The sequence below is a fragment of the Rattus norvegicus genome, chromosome 5, assembly GCF_021556685.1.
Source record: "Rattus norvegicus strain SHRSP/BbbUtx chromosome 5, alternate assembly SHRSP_T2T, whole genome shotgun sequence".
NCBI lineage: Eukaryota > Metazoa > Chordata > Mammalia > Rodentia > Muridae > Rattus > Rattus norvegicus.
Window position 1 is genome coordinate 22,767,313 of NC_141538.1, and position 5,645 is coordinate 22,772,957.

Consider the following 5,645-nt stretch of genomic DNA (forward strand, 5'->3'; position numbering starts at 1 on the left):
AGCATTGGTTGTCCTGGAACTCACTGTACAGAGTGGGTTAGCCTCAGAATCACAAAGATCCTCCTGCCTCTGCCTCCCAAGTGCTCAGATTAAAGGTGTGCACCACAATGCCTGCTCACAAATGAGCAATTTAATTATCTAAGTGTTTTTTTATAGCTCATCCCTACATATAATTATGAGTGTATAATCCCTAAAGATAGCTTATTAATTGGGTAATAGGAAATTCTGCTACATAATTGTGCAACAACTTTTTAAATTTTGTTCCTAAAGCAACCTTTTGGAGAGATGGGGATGGGGGTGGATGGGGTGGGAGACAGAGAGAAAAGTGGATTATGTTTAGCGAAGAAGCAGATCTTGGTGATTCACTTCAGCTGCCTTTCTGAGACCCACACTGCAGGCTATTAAGGAGTTGTCAATTCCACAACACATCTCTCCTCTCAAAGAGTAAAAGAGGCAGTTTAGTTTACTAGGGGGCCAAATACAAGTGATCGTGGTCTGGGGACACAGATTCAGTTTCCAAATATTGTTCCATTGTGGAAGTAGTTTCATTATGGAAGTGGTTCAGTTGTTGTGAGGTAACTACCTTAGGGAACACACAGACTCTTAAAGTCAATACAAAGTTTCTTTACTTGCTGTTGGGTCACATGGGGAATTTGCCCAAGTCCTGCAGCCACGGGCCTTACCAATCTTGACTTTTTGTGCACAAAAATGTGTTCTGGTTGACACACTTCTGTTAGTAAGGAAGTTAGCAATAAGTGGGGCCACGGAAGCCCAAAAGCAAAGTTAGAACATTTAGGGATGAATGGAAAAAGAAAGAAAAAGAAAAGGACATAATTACTCCTAGGTATAGGAGAGGAGAAACTTTATTGTCAATAAAAGGAAGATCATAGGCAGAGGTAGGGACATTTGGGAGAGCCCAGCTTGGACATGACCCTGAGCCATATGAGGAGGAGAAGAGGGAGAGCAAGGGAGAGGGGAGAGAGGAACTCTGGTTATAGTAGCCAGGAGACCCAAAAAAGAGTAGATGAAAAGCTAGGTAACCAAAATGGCTAGATTATATAGGGAAGGGCAGCTCATCCCCCGCCCTGAAAAAGTTTAGGTGTGTGGGGTATATGCCAGCCAGGAGGGTCCTGTAACATGTAGGGACTGAGGGTCTGCAGATCGAATTTGGTGGCGAGCATCTACTTTGATATATTAAACAGGCACCTGAGCCATATGTCCCAGGTTTGAAACTTGACAAAGGACTGTTGTTGTAAAAATATAAAAAATAAAATGATGTCTTTTATCCTCACTAGGTCTACACTAAAGTGCCCTAAGATATCTGCTGGATATCTAGCCAGAAGCACACATTGCACCTCCGAGGCGGCCCAGTGTCTCCAGCTGCTACACACTTTCCTACACTCAAATCATCACATAAAAGAACACACAACACAATAACCTTTCACCCAATTGATAAGATATAATTGCCCACCTACACGTACAAAATCCAGTACACATCCATCCCTTAAGAACATTAATAGCAACCTGTAAATACACAGAGCGGGATCTTAACGTCAGCTTCCATTTTCTCTCCTCTGTGGCTACCCTCTCATCAAGTATCTATAGGTGTGTTAGTTTAGTTAGTAGTAAGTAATTAAGTGTAGTATTAATATATTGGAACTTTGAGTCCCTAAATTTAGAAAAAAGCAGGTTTAAAATAAGCTCCCCCTTCTTTGGAAACCATGAAGGAGAAGTGAACATTTAAATGGAAAACATAACATTTCAAACATCCTCCTCTTATAATACAGAAGCAATAAACATTTTCAAAAATAGGACCCAACTTGACACGTTTAGCTGTGTAGGTGAAAGAGAACTGAACTGAACTCGTGCTGGATACTTAAAAGAAAGTTAGACTTGGAAAAACATTTTTCACATAGAGAGATTTTGCATTCCTTCCCAAAACTAACTCAAAAAATTAATAAAAGCTACATGTTGTTTTTCTTTAAAGCTTTTTATGGATAAGATCATTTTTATTTCTATTATGGAGATTTATATGAAAACTTAAATATTGTAGCTCAGCTGAAGCTTGGTTACTGAACATATCACTACAATCCCATTAATCCCACATTCATCAAGCAAAAAAATCTCTACCTTCAGAGAGAGGAAGAAATGGCCTGTTCATGAGCCAACTACGAATGACCATAGCTCAGGTTGGCCTTAAATAATATATAATAATGCTTGATCAACTTTTCATAGTTACAGAGTAAAAGGAAGTCATGATTCAAGAACTTTCTCTAACGCATAGGTGAGATTATCAAGTAGGTGGTAACAGAAAAATGGGGAAATCTCAGCTATAGTTTTCAGATACTATTTGATGGCATTCGTAGTGTTCGTGCTGATGGAGGTATCAATCTGTTAAATTAATATGCCCTATGAGTTTTCTCTAAAAGTCGCAGACATAGAGATAGTCATAGAGATAGATTATGAGTAGCTAGTAAGAGGACTGAAGATAGTCCAAGCTAATTTGGTTCTGGGCCAGCAACATTCCAACTCTTCATGATTAGGAAGTTCTTATCAGTGAATGAGCTGTATAGAGTCTTTAGCATAGGAATGATTCCTTTTCAGTTACACTAATTGAGAAGCCAGGGGGCTACAGTGTTTTTGCTCACTTGAAGTTCTGTCACAGCATCCTATCTCACTTCTAATACTACTTGTTAAGCTTTGTTTTGGTAAAAATTCTGCTTTCACATTTGTGAAAGACAGGCATTTTTATATAATAAAGAAGTTTTATATTTCCTCTTCTGGCAGGTAGGATGTCTTGAAGCAAGAGTTATTTGCAGTGTAAAAAGCAGAAGGTCTCCAAGGACGACTTCTGGGAAAACACATTTCAATCAAACTGACGGCTCATCCAAGGAAGAAGAGAGTGTTCATCATTTATCGTGTTCTGTGTTTCTGAGAAGGGTCTCTGTAGGCAAGGAAGCTATCATCTATGTAATCTGCTTGCATGATAACGATGAAACTGCCATTCTGGAATTGAGACCAAGAGTCACATTCTCTCAGCATCCTAGGATGGAAAGAGATGTTCAAAACTTCCTTGATGTTGAAGCACTGAGGTGAATTTCTATGTCATGATTAACACTGACTAGTCCTGTAGTTGATAATGACTTGAGTCTCCCTTATCTCTATTCATTTATTATGTAAAAAGGGTTCGCTCTGATCCTTGTGATGCATTCATCACAAATACTTGTACTCTATATAGTGAGTTTTTCAAACATGACAAAGCTAATTCTTCCACAACTTACAAGCATGGATTCCCTTTAGCATTTTTCCAATTAAGACTTGGAATTCTGTGTTCAAGTCAGACATGAGAGATACTGGTAATGATCTACTAGACAGTGCTGTTTGGCCTTCTATTGACTAATTCCACAAGAAAAAGAATCAAAGAGTCCTATGATCTTAAATCTTAATCTGAACATTATCCCTCTTTGTTCCTCAAACTGATTTAATTCTTTCTTGTCATGTATATACACATGAGTTTATGCATATTGGTAAATCTAGGTGCTACAAATGAGAGAAGGCAACTGGTTTTTGTCTTCCTGAGACTGAGATGTCCACAAAAGCTTAGGTACCTGAATATTGGTAGTCCTCAGTTGGTAAGTTTGGATTAAGTTAGGAATTGTGACTTTGCTGGAAGAAGAATGTAACTGGAATATAATTTTAGATTCTAGATGTGAACTCCTAGACTGTTATGCAGTTGCTGTGTTTTCCCACCACGCTAGTAACATTCACTCCTCTGGGATTGTAAGTCCAAATAAACCCTTCCTTCTATAAGTTGCCTTGGTTGTGGTGCTTTATAAGAGCAACAGAAAAGTAACTATCGTGTCAAAGTATCTTTTATTTGCCTGATGTAATTGTTGTCTGGAGGATTATTGTCTCTGTCTGCTAAGCTAAGCCTAATTCTGGAAGATTCTGGCCTCTGTTCACACATATCTAGGCCCAGAATGTTTTCAGTTTCAGATAAGCTTACTCTGGGGTTGGGGATTTAGCTCAGTGGTAGAGCGCTTGCCTAACAAGCACGAGGCCCTGGGTTCGGTCCCCAGCTCCAAAAAGAAAAGAAAAAAAAATTACTACAGTAAGCTTACTCTTTCTACTTTCTTCGGACCTCTTGCTGGCTGGTCAGTTCAGGTGTTGTGGCTCAAACCCCTCTCCAAACTAACATATTCAATCTGGCTTTTCTCTCATTCTCTGACTTTGATTCTTCTTGACCTCAAACTAACTCTAGCAATCTGTTCCTGGCTTGTTCCCATTCTCTAGCTCATTTTGTCTTCACCTGTATCTAGCTTATTTTCTCTCTGTAACCTTTTTCTAGACAACTGTCCTGGTAAAGTTGCTTCTTTCTCCTTTTCTCTGGCTGTACTGCTCTCTCTTAAGTCACCTCTCTTCTGGTGAGAGTTGGGAAGATCCTATTCTGTCAAATATTTCTCTGATTCATCACTTTGTCAGTCAATTAGATATCACTTTCAAACATGGGTGCTTCCTTCTACAAACTTTTTCTAGTAACAAGTTGTTTGTGTTACTATAGATCTGTGTTATAACTTAGTATCAGGCACGGTGATGTCTCTACTGGCACTAATGACTTTTAGAAAAGCTATATGGAAATATACTACTGTAGGAGCTTCCTAAAATATACACAGAAATTAAATATTCTGGGGTCTCAATGAGCTACAACTTTACCAATAGCCTTCTAGCTTCTCTCGAGGAATACATATTCTGCCAGCTTCAGCCTTTCTTTGTCATCCCTTTAATCCTGGACTTTCCACTGCACCTATATCAATGACCCCCAATGGTACCAAGCTTCAGCTGTTCTTCAGGATCTCTTCATCTTTCCAATACCAATAGAATGTGAAGGACTCTTAACAGGTTAACAAATTCAGATGCCAGCATGAAATTCATCCTTGGTACCTCTGGACCTCAGCTTCTGTATCTTGACCCTAAGGAAACACTTCCTAGAAGATCTTACCTCAGCCAGTGTGGATCTCTTAGTCATAGCTGATTTCTCATCCCTAGCTATCCAACATCGATTGTCCCAGTAAAGCAAAGGAGACATGAATTTGGGAAGGGCACCTACGTGTGTGTGTGTGTGTGTGTGTGTGTGTGTGACAGGTTAGAAGGAGTTAGAGGAGGAGTTATAATTATAATAATAATAAAAATAACAATAATAAAAGTAATGTACACTATACATGTTTAAAATTATCAGAAGATACAATGGAAGGATGTATATTTAGTGTAATTTATAATACATTATATAGATTATAAGAAGACACAAAATGTAATGTAAAATAAATAAATTTATATGACAAAAAATTTTTATAGAGAAAGAAAGCTAAGCATGTTTTACTTATCATACTGGTGCAAAGAAAGACATAAAGCACATCAACAAAGGTGGCTTGATACTTTTCATTCATTTAGTTCCTACAGTTAGTTCATTCATGCACCATCTTAATTCCACTTCCAATAACTTTTGAAATTAAATACCATGTATACGTTGCAAAAAGGAATTTTTGTTTCCCATGGCATTTATACTTTTCTTCAAAAAGCTTATTTTTAAATTACATATACAAATGTATGTCGGAGCAAGGTTCTGTATACTTGAGTGCAGGTACCCC

At 38.2% G+C, this 5,645-nt stretch overlaps 1 non-coding gene across 1 annotated transcript; it reads left to right on the forward strand.

Moving 5' to 3' along the window:
- The first annotated feature begins 4,006 nt into the window (after positions 1-4,006).
- On the forward strand, positions 4,007-4,087 carry Trnav-aac (transfer RNA valine (anticodon AAC)). The gene has a single exon. It is a non-coding gene; the product is annotated as a tRNA-Val (tRNA).
- The last annotated feature ends 1,558 nt before the right edge of the window (positions 4,088-5,645 follow it).